We start from the raw sequence: 14,800 nt of genomic DNA on the forward strand, positions 1-14,800 counted from the left end.
CAGGAGGTTTAGCTAACTCACAGCTTCCACACTGCCAACAGGCTTCCTCTACAGCAGTTTTCAGTCGAGGATGTTAAACTACCTTTTGTAACCATTGAAATGTCTTCTCTTGACCAAAGGGGGCACCCTTTCATGAGCCTCCGTGGCCACCTTAAGTAACAGCGTTTCAGGGAGAACTACTTGCCAGGTGATTCCCAATTCTTGATTTAGCTGAATCTTCTGATACAATAAGCCATTCTGCAGTTGAAGTCTTTCCCACTGGCTAAGGATCTGCAGAGTTCCTGAGGACAGAGTGTCTCTCTCTTTGATTAGGATGCTGTTTCAGAGCCACCCACTGTCTTATCTGCGTGAGTTCTGCATCTTTCTGCTGAAGTCGTACCCATTCATCACAGGATCGCCTCAGGATACATTCTCAGAGTGCCCTCTGAATCTATTCCTACGTAGCCGCCATCGTCCTGGCGGAATGTTGGAACTCCAGGATCTCCTCAGCTTCCAGCTTTTCATCCCGGTTGGAAGGGCTGCCACTAGGAATTTCGGGGCCCCATACTGGCAAAATTTTTAGGGCCCCCTTGGCCCAGGCTCCACCCCAGCACCGCCCTCCACCCCTCGAACTGTCCACAGTCCCACCGCTCTCTCTTGGAAAAACTCCACTTCTCACCAATCACACATTAACAGTTCCCATCTCCAGATCACACACATAGCCAGCAGCTCTTGTTTTGGCCAAAAGATTTTTTAATTCTGCCACCACGACAAGGTAGACTCTTTTGGCCAGGCCCTACGCTACTCTAACCTATTAAACATTTGTTAAAATATCCAACACAATTTAGATATATATTTTGTTTTTCAATTTTTAAAATTAACAATAATATCACATCCAAAGGGACAAATACCACCACACCATGTCCAGACACCATATTACCACCACATGGTGACCAATAATACCACATACAAGGAACAAATACAGCTACACCATGACCAGACCACACATTACCACCAGTGACAGAATAATAGCACATACAAGGAACAAATACAGCTACACCATGCCCAGACCACATATTACCACCAGTGACAGAATACTACAATACTGATCATTAATAAAAAACATAATATTATGACCATAAGTGCTATTATACACAAGAGATCTGTACTTAGTATGCAGTGTCTGTGTACAGGTAATACAGTGATCACCGGTGACATTATACACAGGAGCTCTGTATGTAGTGCCAGTGTACAGATAATACAGTGATCACTGGTGACATTGTACACAGGAACTCTGTATATAAGTGTCAGTGTACAGATAATACAGTGATCACTTGTGACATTGTACACAGGAACTCTGTATATAGTGTTCAGTGTCAGTGCACAGGTTATACAGTGATCACTGGTGACATTGTACAAAGGCACTCTGCATATAGTGTCAGTGTACAGGCAACACACTGACTCACCAGTGACGTGTCTAGGTGAAGTCGTTTGTCTTCGCTTTTCATCTTTCATCCAGCACAGAACGCCATCACGTCTTCCAGCCAGGGCTCGTCTCTTCAGGAAATAACACAGTTATCTAGAGCTCCGCTTGCAGAACACATTACTTAATTTTTTTCCCCAACTTCTACACTACACCAGATGAAGAAAAAAAGGCGACATAGTGTCGCTCTGCACAGTAACAGGACCTCCCCCCATTTAAAACAGTATCCTCAAGAAATTAAAATAATTACATCACTGCAGTAATAATATCCCTAAATTAGCCCCTATGGTAATAATATCCCCCATCCCGTCTCATTCATGGCTCCAGTCATATTTTCTCTCATCCTGCCCTCATGAGTATCCATTCTGCCCCCATGCGATCTCCCGATCCTGCCCCTTCTGTCTACATCGTATCCATCCTGCCCCATGTGTCTCCCATCCTGCCCCCTCCTGTGTCTCACATTCTGTCACCGTATCCATTTTGCCCCTCCTGTGTCTCACTGTCACATTCTGCCCCATGTCTCATATTCTGCCCTCAATCCCTCATATCCATTCTGCCCCCTCCTGTGTCTCACTGTCACATTCTGCCCCTCCTGTGTCTCACTGTCACATTCTGCCCCGTATCCATTCTGCCCCTCCTGTGTCTCACTGTCACATTCTGCCCCATGTCCATTCTGCCCCCGGCCCCCCATGTCTCACATTCAGCCCCCATGTCTCACATTCAGCCCCCATGTCTCACATTCTGCCCCATGTCCATTCTGCCCTCTGCTCCGTGTCTCACATTCTGCCCCCATGTCTCACATTCTGCCCCCATGTCTCACATTCTGCCCTTATGTCCATACTGCCCTCGGCCCCCGTGTCTCACATTCTGCCCCCATGTCTCACATTCTGCCCTCATGTCTCACATTCTGCCCTCGGCCCCCGTGCCTCACATTCTGCCCCCATGTCTCACATTCTGCCCCATGCCCCTGGGGCCCTGTGGCTGTGGTGGGACTGCTGCAGTGCAGCTGGCTGCGCAGGGCCCCCCTGGCTTCTGCCTGCCCTGTGGCCCTGTGACTGTGGTGGGACTGAGGCCGTGCGGCTTGCTGCTCAGGGCCCTACCTGGGCCCTGCCTGCCCTGGGGCCCTGTGACTGTGGTGGGACTGAGGCCGTGTGGCTTGCTGTTCAGGCCCCCCCCTAGGCCCTGCCTGCCCTGGGGCCCTGTGACTGTGGTGGGACTGAGGCCGTGTGGCTTGCTGCTCATGGCCTGCCCTGGGGCCCTGTGACTGTGGTGGGACTGAGGCCGTGTGTTTGCTGCTCAGGGCTCCCCCTGGGCCCTGCCTGCCCTGGGGCCCTGTGACTGTGGTGGGACTGAGGCCGGGCGGCTTGCTGCTCAGGGCCCCCCCCCGGGCCCTGCTTGCAGTGGGGTCCTGTGACTGTGGTGGGACTGAGGCCGTGCAGCTTGCTGCTCAGGGCCCCCCCTGGGCCCTGCCTGCCCTGGGGCCCTGTGACTGTGGTGAGGCTGGGGCCCTGTGACTGTGGTGGGACTGAGGCCGTGCGGCTTGCTGCTCAGGGCCCCCCCTGCCTGCCCTGGGGCCCTGTGACTGTGGTGGGACTGAGGCCATACAGCTTGCTGCTCAGGGCCCCCCCTGGGCCCTGCCTGCCCTGGGGCCCTTTGGCTGTGGTGGGACTGCTGCAGTGTGTGTGGCTGGTTGCACTGGGCCCCCCCTGCCCTGAGAGCACTCACCTGCTCGATCGCCTGTCGCCTCCACGTACGGTCTGCTGCCCATGCCACAGCCAAAACCTCTTCTCTCCTGGTGTCCGCCGCCCATCCACCGCTCCCAGCCACCCACGTGGCACTCACACCGGCACCACACACACTGCTCGCTGTGCTCCGAAATGAGGAAGTGGAGCAGAGTGTGTGATGTCATGAGAGGCTGGCTGGACGGGACCCATAATGCACTGGGGCACAGTGCCTGCCCATTTTCTTTTTGCCAGGTGGCCCGGGGCATTCTAAATAAAAGCGCCTGCTGCCTGATCAAATCATCGGGTGGGGCCCGAGCGCGCGGCCCGGGCTGCCAGCATGCTCCGGCGGCCGGGCCCCCCCGATTCACCGGGCCCCATACACAAGTAAGGGCTGTAATGCCCTGATGGCGGCCCTGCCGGTTGGGTCCAGGTCGCTCGTGTGTCACTGTGGATAAAGCGTCTGAGTGTGTGTTCTTAGTTCCTTTCCGGTAGGCGATCTTATACCGGTACTTAGCCAACCGGGCCACCCATCGCTGCTCCAGGGCCCCTAGTTTCGCATTCTCCAGGTGTGCTAACAGATTGTTGTCAGTTTGCACCAAGACTACAGACCCAGACAGGTATTCTGCAAACTTCTCAGTCATGGCCCACACCAATGCCAGCAGTTTGAGTTTGAAAGAACTGTAGTTGCCTGGGTTTCGTTCGAAATCATGGAGACCGACTCACGTAAGCGATCATTTGCTCTTTTCTGCTTTGCATTTGGGACAGCACAGCTCCTAGTCCATGCAGACTTCCATCGGTGTGGAGAATGAATGGTTACAGAAATCTGCGTAAGCCAGGACTGGCGCCTCAGTTAGCGTTAACTTCAAGGCTCGAACGCCTCCTCCTGACGGTCTTCCCACAAAATGGTCCTGTTCTTTGCACCTGACGGTACTCCTTTCAACAATTCCAGTAGAGGGTTGACAATGCGAGTAAAATTTTTCACAAATTGTTGGTAGTATCCTGTGAGTCCCAAGAAAGCCAGAATGTCCTTTACAGTCTTCGCAGTAGGGCAATCCCGTACTGCTGCAATTTTTTCACGTGACGGTCTCACCCCTTCTGCGGAGACGACATGTCCCAGGTATTCAATTTGGGTGCGAAAGAGATGACACTTCCGAGACTTTACCTTCAGACCATGCTTCTGTAGATGACTTAATATCTGTTCCAGCCTCTGCAGATGTTCCTCAAAAGTGGCTGCATAAACAATGATGTCGTCCAGATAGATGAGGGTGGTTTCAAAATTTAAATCTCCCAGACATCTCTCCAACAGTCGTTGGAAAGTCCTGGGGGCAATAGCCTGGCCGAACGGCATCCAGGTAAATACAAACAACCCCATAGGCAGTATGTGTCATGGGAAGCCTAGGTAACTTTAGGCTGAAACCCTGGGGCCCCTGCGGTGTCCCTCAGACTAGGGGAAACCCTGTCTGTCCCTCAACCCAGGGTTTATACTGAAGGTGTGCCTGCCTGGGCCTCCACCCTGTCCTTGTCTCCTGTCCAGCCCTAAGCTGAACCCACCACCCTCCACCCAGTGAGGAGAACAAACACCAGACCCCACAAATAAGTATGGACAGGGATAAAGGAAACGCACCACACCGCGTACATACAGGAGAATACAATAATGTGCAAGGGCAACCAAAAAATACAACACAGGGAGGCAAAATGGCAACAACAGAATATGCTACACCAGAAACCGTATGCTCCTTAGACCACCACTCCAGACCGGTATCGCTAGCACAAGGCAAGAGCTAGTCGGGGACGCCCATAGTCACGCAGGACAATTTAAAGACAGAGGGCGTGGCTAAGCCCTCAGCCAGAATGATAACCTGGTTAACCCAATCCAAGCCGGATCAGAAGACCAACCAGCACCGCTGAGAACCAAGTGGTAGGATGGGGTATTACCGCTGTCTGCCGGACACCCTGGTGCCGACATGACAGTATGAAGGCTGTCTTTGCTGGATCTTGCTTGGACATGGGAATTTGCCAATATCCGCTGGCCAAGTCCAACAACAAGAAATATTTCCTATTACCCAGATCAGACAAAAGATTCCTCCATTTTGGCTAGGGAATAAGAGTCTCGAACGGTACAGGCATTCAGTTTCCGATAATCTAAGCAGAAACGTAGAGTCCCGTCCTTCTTCCGCACAAGTACAATGGGAGCTGCTCATGGGCTTTGGCTTTCCCTTATCACCCCACTCTAACATTTGTGTCAACATTCCCTTCACTTCCTGATACATTTGTGGTGGAATTTGACAGTAGCGTTCTCGGATGGGTGTGGCATAACCTGTCGGGATTTCATGAGTGATTGCTGTGGTACAACCGAAATAGTCATCATGAAAGGCAAAAAAGTCCTGATATCGTCCGAGCAGAGCTTCTACCTGGTGCACCTGTTGTGGAAAGAGCTCCTTTAATTCAGCCCGCATCTGTTCTAGAATTCAGCATTCTTCCTGTAGGTGCTGGGTTCTGGTTCAGAAAACATATTTACGGACACTGTCCAGTGATCTCCCTGTTTCACTGTCAATTGGCCGGCCTTCAGTGGTATCAGCTCTTCGGGCATGCCCAGGATCTGTGCTACTTGGCTGTTGGGTGGAAGCGTGAGATTGTCTTCTCTGAGATTGACACATCACACTGGTACATTACCATCGCATACAGTAGCTAACGTTCGTGCAACGAGGAGCCCTGGAGGTAGCTGCTCCATTCAAGCTGGCTCTATCTGAACTTCCACACCTTCCAGGGGAGTACAGGCTCGGATGGGCAGAGTAAGAACAGTTTGTGTGACGAGCGTCAGCTTACGCTGAGTCGTTCTTCTTTGAATGAGTGGACCCTCTGGGCCGTGGCACCCACCCACCTAGGGCGAGCTGACCTAGTGAGGAACCACCCCCTATACAGGGAGTGTCAGGGGCAAGACCAAGGGGGTGAGCCACCACGGCTGCTGGACCAGACGGCCGGCTCAGGAAGCAAGACAAGACGAGACAAGGCATTAGTTCAAGTAAACTTCATTCAGGAACACTTCAGGGTACAACAGGTGCAATGGTGAACACACAAAGAATACAAAGCAAGATGCGTGCAAGGGCACGCCGAGGTCCAAGGCATGAGGAACTCTTCAAGGCAAAACAGGTGAAAAACGTGAACACACAGAATCCATATAACAAGGTGCATGCCAGGGCATGCCAAAGTCCAAGGCAGGGTCCGAGGAATCGGACTCTGGAAGACTGGCAAGGGCTGACAGGGTCCAGGCATCAGAGTGTAGACATCTGGCTCCAGACCTCCGGCAGCAGTCAGCTGGCTTCAGGAATCCGGCAGACAAACTAGGAGACAAAACAGGGTGCATGCAAGGAGACACGCCAGGATCAGATTCACAGAAAGAAGACCTGCGCATGCCGAGGTGCATGCCAGGGACGGGTACAAGGTCGGAGGCCTGCGTGTGCGAGGGCTCACCAGGGAGGAGCACAAGGACGGTGGCCTGCGCGTGCGAGGGCACGCCAGGGACGGGTTCAATGGCATCGGAATCCGGGGTGCTGGCATCGACCGACAGGGTCCAGGCGTCAGGCTGCGGACATCAGCTCCGGACATCAGGCCGTAGTCATCTAGGTCCGGACCTCTGGCAGCGGTCGGCAGGTTATGGAATCCAGCAGGCAAACTAGGGTTCAGAGCAGAGCAAAAGAGGCAAAAGGCTTTGTGCAAGAGTAGCACGAAAAAGCACAGTGCGAGAACCAGCGTGCGTACAAGGGAGAACGGAAACCACGGCTGGGGCACCGGCAGGTGGTACCGACAGTGGCATATGCAGGCGGGCACGACTAGAGGCGGCACCGCTGTGGCCACGCAGCCGGAAACCACTATAGCAATGGAAGGGGGCACAGCTGAGGCACACAGGTGAGCACGGCTAGAGGCGGCACGGCTGAGGCCCATCAGGCAGGCACAGACGACCAGGCACGTGCACGGAGGCACGGAGCCACAAGGCAGGGCTAGGCAAAGATACAGGACAGAGACGCGTGCAGACAGCACGGCAAAGCCTAGTATGAAAAGTGCAAGAGCGCACGAAGTATCAGAGACAAGGCATAGAGTAGTAGACAGGACCCTGCGCATGCAAAGGACATGCCAGGGGCAAGGTACAAGGCGAGGCCTGCGCGTACCGAGGGGCACGCCAGGGACAGAGTACAGAACGGAGGCCTGCATGTGTAGACAGACACGTCAGGGACAGGGACAGAGTCTAGCAGCGGAGCATAGGCCGAAGCCTAGAGCCGGGCCAAGGGAGAACCTTGGGACTAGACATGGTACAGAGCGGAGGCCTGCACGTGTAGGAGACACGTCAGGGACAGGGACAGAGTCTAGCAGCGGAGCGTAGGCAGAAGCCCAGAGCCGGGCCAAGAGAGAACCTTGGGACTAGACGAGGTACAGAGTGGAGCCTGCACGTGTAGGAGACACGCCAGGGACAGATTCACAGAGCGAGGCCTGCACGTGTAGAGACACGCCAGGGACAGGGTACAGAACGGAGCCTGCACGTGTAGGAGACACGCCAGGGACAGACACAGAGTGAGGCCTGCACATGTACAGACACGCCAGAGACAGGGTACAGAACGGACAGCGAGGACAAACAGAGCACAGAGGACAACACGAGACAAAGCACAAGACAAGAGACGGAATACGAGCACGGAGTGTGTGCAGAGACGCACGACAGAGCAGAGTGCAAGGGCACAGAATAGAGGGAGCAAGCCCACAGACCAAGCAGCCATGCAGAGAAGCAACACAATACTCAGGCCCTGAGCATAGGAAGGGGCGGTCTGATATAGGGCATAGCACCACCACTTCCGGGTCAGGACCAGGGAAGAGCTTCCAGTTCAAATCCTCTAGGATCACAGAGCGCAGTCACATGATCAGGATTCCAGACATGCAGGGATGATTGCAGAACCGGACAGTGCAGGATCCTAGGAAAGGTCACATGATCAGGGTTTCAGACATGCAGAAACGATTGCAGAACCAGACAGTGCAGGATCCTAGGAAAGGTCACATGATCAGGGTTTCAGACATGCAGAGACGAATGCAGAACCAGCCTATGCTAGAACATAGGAAGGATACAAGATCAGGGATTCTAGACATGACGAGATGATCACAGAAGGCAGAGCAGAAACGCAGGCATCCTGCAGCTCAATAGACATGAGGTGAGTGTGCACACTGCTCTAGGGAACATGCAGTATAGCAGACACAAGATGCGTGTGCACACCGCTCCAGGGGTTCTTGAGGCAAAACAGACAAGGGAGACATGGCGGACATGACAGTTTGACCTGGTGGTAAGACAAGGTTGGCTGCGGCTGGGACGATCACCTTCCCCAAAGATTTTCCGTCGCTCGATGTCTCTTGGGCCTGTGCTACTTGGATCAACTGTTGAAACACCCTGCTCTGCGGAGTGCGGGGGCTCCACTGTTTCATAAACACGTCTGTCAGCTCGTTGATCAGGAGACTTCCAAGCTCCTTTAGCACATTCATCCTTCAATTCACAGTGGGGCCATTGCCAGGGTCCCCCGCGGTCAACACTTCTCCTTTCCGGCCCACATTTTTTCCACACACAGTGATTTGCATCCAGACCACCCCTGCGACTGGGATGGGCAACTGGTTAGCAGCTGTTAACTTTATCACAGGGCCCCATTCAGGCCGCATCGTTTGGGAGAAATGTCTTCTAAAGTATGACTTCAGCATCGTGGTTGCTTGGGAGCAGGTGTCAACTAAACAGCGAACGGCCTAATCATCCATTTCGGCCCATACGAGAGGACAGAGATACTAAACTTGAGGGACTTCCTGTTCTCCTTCTGGACTGTACAGGCTCCAGGCGGCGTCCCCCAGCCATGGAGCCCCCTAGTTTAATGGACGATGCTGAAGAGGCCGGCTGTCACGTCCGCCATGTCTGTTTTGCCTCATGACCCATGGAGCAGTGTGCACACGCATCTCATGTCTGCTATCCTGCATGTTCTCTAGAGCAGTGTGCACACTCACATCATGACTGTTGGGCTGCAAGATGCCTGCATTTCTGCTCTGCCTTCTGCAATCATCTCTACATGTCTGGAACCCCTGATCACGTGACCTTTCCTAGGTTCAAGCACTGTCTGGTTCTGCAATCATCTCTGCATGTCTGGAATCCCTGATCACGTGACTGCTGTCTGTGATCCTGGAGGATCTGAACCCAAAGTCCCTCCCTGGTCTTGACCCGGAAGTACTGGTGCTATATCAGACGGCCCCTCCCTATGGTCAGGGCCTGATTATCGCTCCCTGTATTCTGTGCCCCTGCACTCTGCCCTGTCGTGCGTCTCTGCACACGCTCTGTGCTTGTACTCTGCCTCTTGTCTCGTGCCATGTCTTGTGTTGTCTCTCGTGCCATGTTTGTCTTTGCCTTGCTTTGCCTTGTAGTCCTTCCTCTGTTCTCTGCCTTGCCTGTTTCGCCATGTCTGGTCTTTGCTATTCTGAGCCTTGTAGTACTTCTCATGTTTCTTGTCTCAGCCTGGTTTTCCGTACTCTGTCCTATTGTGCTCTCTTGCACATTTCTATGTCTAGTCCCAAGGCTCTGCCTTGGCCCGGCTCTGGGCTTCGGCCTACGCTCTGCTGCTAGACTCTGTCCTCTGGTGCTCTCTGGCACACTACCTGACTAGTCTCAAGGTTATCCCTTAGCCCGGCTCCGGACTTCGGCCTACGCTTCGCTGCTAGTTCTATGTCTCGTTTCCTGGCTAATTCCAAGGCTCTGCCTTGGCCCGGCTCTGGGCTTCGGCCTACGCTCCGCTGCTAGCTCTGTTCTCACTCTGATCTGACTCTGTATTTCTGTCTCTGTTCCTCTCCGTGTTCTTCTCCCTCCCTTGCCTTCCCTGATCCCCGGCGTGAGTTCCTTCGCTGCCTCCTGTGTCTTGGTCGTGCCTCGTGTTTGTGTACAGCCGTGTGCACTGGCCAGTGAGGCGTGCCTCCTGCGTGGCTCCTAGCATGCACCTTGCCTTGAACCCTGGTGTGGCTCTTAGCACGCACCCTGCCTTGAACCCTGGCGTGGCTACTAGCACGCACCCTGCCTTGAACCCTAACCCTGGCATGCCCTCTGCATGCGCAGGACTCTGCCGTGTCTCTTTGCACGCGCAGGACTCTGCTTTGTTTCTTGTGCTTTGGCATGTCTCTACACATGCACCCTGTCTTGTTTGCTGTACTTTGAACCATTCTGTCTTGTACCTTGTGCCTTGGCGTGTCTCTACACATGCGCCCTGTATCGTTTGTTAAGCCTTGAACCCTGGCGTGTCCCCTACACACGCACCTAGCCTTGCACCTTACCCTGGACCCTGGTGTGCCCCTAGCACGCATCCTGCCTGGAATCTTGCCTTGGACCTCAGCGTGTTCCCTAACTCGCACCATGCCTGGAGATCTGTCATGCCTACTTGCCTGAACCCTGGTTTGCCTGCCGGATGCCCAGAACCTGCCGATCGCTGCCAGAGATCGTAAGCCTGATGACTGCGGCCTGATGTCCAGAGCTGATGTCCGCAGCCTGATGCCCTGATCATGTTGATTATTGCCAGCTGTCCGGAGTCCAATGCCATTGTGCCTTTACCTGTACCCAGGCGTGCCTCCTGGCACGTACCATGCTATGGACCTTGGCGTGCCCACGCACGCACCCTGCCATGTTGCTTGTTTTCACGTTCGCACTGAATGTTATCCTGAAGTTCTTAATGAAGATACCTTGAACTTACCTCTTGTCTTGCTTCCTGCTCGTCCTTGTCGTTAGACACTTGCACATAGTGTTCCCCTGAGCCGGCCGTCTGGTCCCAGCAGTCGTGGTGGCTCACCCACATGGTCTTGCCCCTGACGCTTCCTGTATAGGGGGTGGTTTCTCACAAGGTAAGCTCGCCCTCGGTGGGTGGGTGCCATGACCCAGAGGGTCCACTCAAAAAATCGGCTCAGCAGAAGCTGAGTACGTCACACCGGCCCCGTCGGACACATCCCCGGGCCAAATGTCCAGGTTCTCCACAGTTGGAACAAGATGGTTGTTCTTCTCTGTGAGTGGGTTTTGTTTCCCGTCGAGACTCCGAGACAATTCTACCTTCAGGGGGTGCGGTGGTGCCAGAGGTTTCTTCCTGGAGTCAGACAATTCTTCCGGTATGTCTTGGAGTCCTTTTAGTAGTTCTCTCACCCATCTTGTTTCCGTTGTCAGTGCTAGAGATACCTCCCCGCTCCGGACCTTCCATGCCGGGACTGTCACCCCCTGCTCTTCCTCACGTGCGCGCTCCTCAGCCTCGACTTCCAAAAAGGTCATGCATGGATTGACACGCAAGCGCTCATACAGGGCCTGCTTCAACATCACATCTCTCAAGCCTGCCACTAACTGATCTCGCAGTACTATATCAGGGGACCCTACACCGTCTCGCTTAACAATTATAGTGTGAATCTCTTGTAGCGCGTTCATATAATGGGTCACTGTCTCCCCCTCCCTTTTTACACGACTAAACAATAGCATGTGCAACTTTCCATCGTCTGTGGTGTCTCCATGCATCTCTTCCGATATTTGTAGCACCTTGTCAAAGGTATCCCGTTCACGGAGGGGCCGGAGTATGACGGAACTCCTTGCCTCTCCGTCCAAAGCCATCATGGCAACCTCTGCCTCTAATGCCGGGGTCATGGGGTGCATCCTCAACATCCCCCAGACCCGTTCAGTCCAGTCCCACAAAAGAGTGTTGCTTCCGGTAAATTTCAGGAGGTTACTCAGCATCGCCCCTAAGGATATGCTGGTCCTTGGGGAATCCCCAACTGCTTGGTCTGACTCCTGCATGCTGGAAGACTGCATCCTGCTGACTACGCCAAGTGTCAGCACGATGCGTGATGCAGTGACAGACAGGAAGCAGATCAAGGGTTAACGTATTTACTCTGCACTTAGCCTCAGGGGGCATGTTTGAGCGAGGGAAGCAGGAGCAAAGGTTGGTCTGGTAGCTTAAGTTTTCCCCCGGGCATCAGAGGAGACAGCCCTGACAGTTCAGGACTCGTCACAACACAGGTACCCCCCGGCCCAGTCCTTCTGCCTACAGCTACTCACTTAGCTGCTAACATAGATTGGCACAGGAACGTGTCTTCAGCTGGTTTATTTAAAATACATTATAATACTAGTGTGGGGTTCCACAAAATAACCATCGCCCTTTCTAGCAAAAATGGGAAAACAAAATAGAACATACAGAATATACCTGCGGGGATCCGCCGGCTCAACGTACAACAACACAATTCAACACAGTCTCACATAAACACTTCTCTGGAGCTCTCTTGCCTCCAGACAGCAAAACAATTTAAAAAAAAAATCAGTGACCAGACCATTTAGGGTGTGTGCACACGCTGCAGATTCTGCTGTGGATCCGCAGCGGTTTTGGTCCTGCAGATCCGAAGCAGTTTCTGCTGCGGTGTACAGTACCATTATAATCAATGGAAAACAAAAAACGCAGTGCACACGGTGCGGAATTTTCCGCGCGGATTTGCCGTGGTTTCAAAACCGCAGCATGTCACTTATTTGTGCGGAACCCGCAGTGGTTTTACACCTACTCCATTCTCCAGGTGTCAAACCACAGGGGAAAACCGCAGGCTAATCCGCAGATAAACGGCAGGTCTTTTGACCTGCGGATTTACCTGCGGATTTTGCAAAATCTGCGCGGAAAATTCAGCTGCAGAATCCACAGCGTGTGCACACACCCTCAACCTGCCAAACCACACCCTTGAGGAGGCGATATGGTGAGTAGTCATCCCACCCATCTCTTACAACTACTCACAAAAAAACCTAACCGTGTCATGGCTGATTAATCCCTCAGCACATAACGTGCTGGAGAGAAACATCTGGGTTTCATATCACGGAAGATAGCACTCTTTGTGGTACATATCTCCCCTCATATACACTGCCAGTTGCCCTGTCACAATATTTTCTCCGCATTCCTGATTATATATATATATTAAATAGTGGGGGAAAAGTATTTAGTCAGCCACCAATTGTGCAAGTTCTCCCACTTAAAGAGATGAAAGAGGCCTGTAACTGACATCATAGGTAGGCCACAACTATGAGAGTCAAAATGAGAAAACAAATCCAGAAAATAACCTTTTCTGATTTGGCATGATTTATTTGGCAAATTATGGTGGAAAATAAGTACTTACGGTAGTCAGTAAATACTTTTTTCCACACTGTACTGTATATATAATACATACAGCTCTGGCAAAAATTAAGAGACCACCACATCAAAACCTTGTCATGGGCAGCCCAATCTCCAGACCTAAACCCCATTGAAAACCTCTGGAATGTAATCAAGAGGAAGATGGATAGTCACAAGCCATCAAAGAAGAACTGCTTAAATATTTGTGCCAGAATCAGTGTGAAGGACTGATGGCAAGCATGCCAAGACACATAAAAGCTGTTTTTAAAAAATCATGGTTATTTCACAAAATATTGATTTCTGAACTCTTCTTGAATTAAAACATTAGTATTGTTGTTTCAAAATGATTATGAACTTGTTTTATTTGCATTATTTGAAGTCTGAAAGCACTGGGTTTTTTTTTTTTAAATTTTGACCATTTCTCCTTTTCAGAAAAAAAACACTAAATTTATTGCTTGGAAATTCGGAGACATATTGTCAGAAGTTTATAGACTAAAAGAACAATTTACATTTTACTCTCTAATATACCTATAAAGAGAAAAATCAGAAAAACTGAACATTTGGAAGTGGTCTCTTAATTTTTGCCAGAGCTGTATATCAAGAGCTATATAATCAGGAATGAGGAGAAAATAAGCTGTTCCCATTGATCCAAACAAACCAACAGTCTATCTTATCTCCAGAAAGAGATGCACCACATGTCAGTGCAGGGCAAAGACACAGTGAAATTTTGCAAATGCTGCCGTCTTCCCAATAAATGTGAGGTAAATGAGAGCTAGCCAATTGGCAGGAGTTGTTGCACTTTATTACATCCATACCTTAAGCTGGAGTCACACATAGCAACTTACCAGCGATACCGACACCGATATCAAGGTGTCAGGATCGCTGGTAAGTCGCTATGTGATCGCTGGTGAGCTGTCACACAGACAGCTTCACCAGCGATCAGCACAGCGATGCCGAGCGCCCGGCATCGCTGGCCATCGCTGTGAAAAATAGAATCAAAATAAAAAATATAGTTATTCTCACCATCCGACGTCCCGCGCAGCCATCCTCTCTCCACGCTCCGGTCCCAGTGATCCTTTGCGAGAATGACCGCGAGACGTCACAGTCTCGCGGGAGCGCGAAGTCTCGCGGTCATTCGTGCAAAGGATCACTGGGACCGGAGCGTGGAGAGAGGATGGCTGCGCGGGACGTCTGATGGTGAGAATAACAATATTTTTTATTTTGATTCTATTTTTTACAGCTGATCGCTGGTCTCCCGCCTGTCACACGCAGCGATGCGTGCTGGCCAGCGGGAGACCAGCGACCAAAAATATGTCTAGAGGTTTCTTGCAGCGATCAGCGATACCGGCAGGGGGGCCGCTCGCTGATCGCTGTCACACACAGTGATCTCGCTGGTGAGATCGCTGTTACGTCACAAAAGTTGTGACTCAGCAGCGATCTCGCTA

General features: G+C 52.1%; 1 protein-coding gene across 8 annotated transcripts in view; it reads right to left on the reverse strand.

Moving 5' to 3' along the window:
- The window catches only part of RALGPS1 (Ral GEF with PH domain and SH3 binding motif 1), a 1,264,350-nt gene that overhangs the window by 188,299 nt on the left and 1,061,251 nt on the right, over positions 1-14,800 (reverse strand). The window lies entirely within an intron of this gene.

This window comes from Dendrobates tinctorius, unplaced genomic scaffold (assembly GCF_039654945.1).
Source record: "Dendrobates tinctorius isolate UK_male_01 unplaced genomic scaffold, ASM3965494v1 ptg000120l, whole genome shotgun sequence".
Taxonomy (NCBI): domain Eukaryota; kingdom Metazoa; phylum Chordata; class Amphibia; order Anura; family Dendrobatidae; genus Dendrobates; species Dendrobates tinctorius.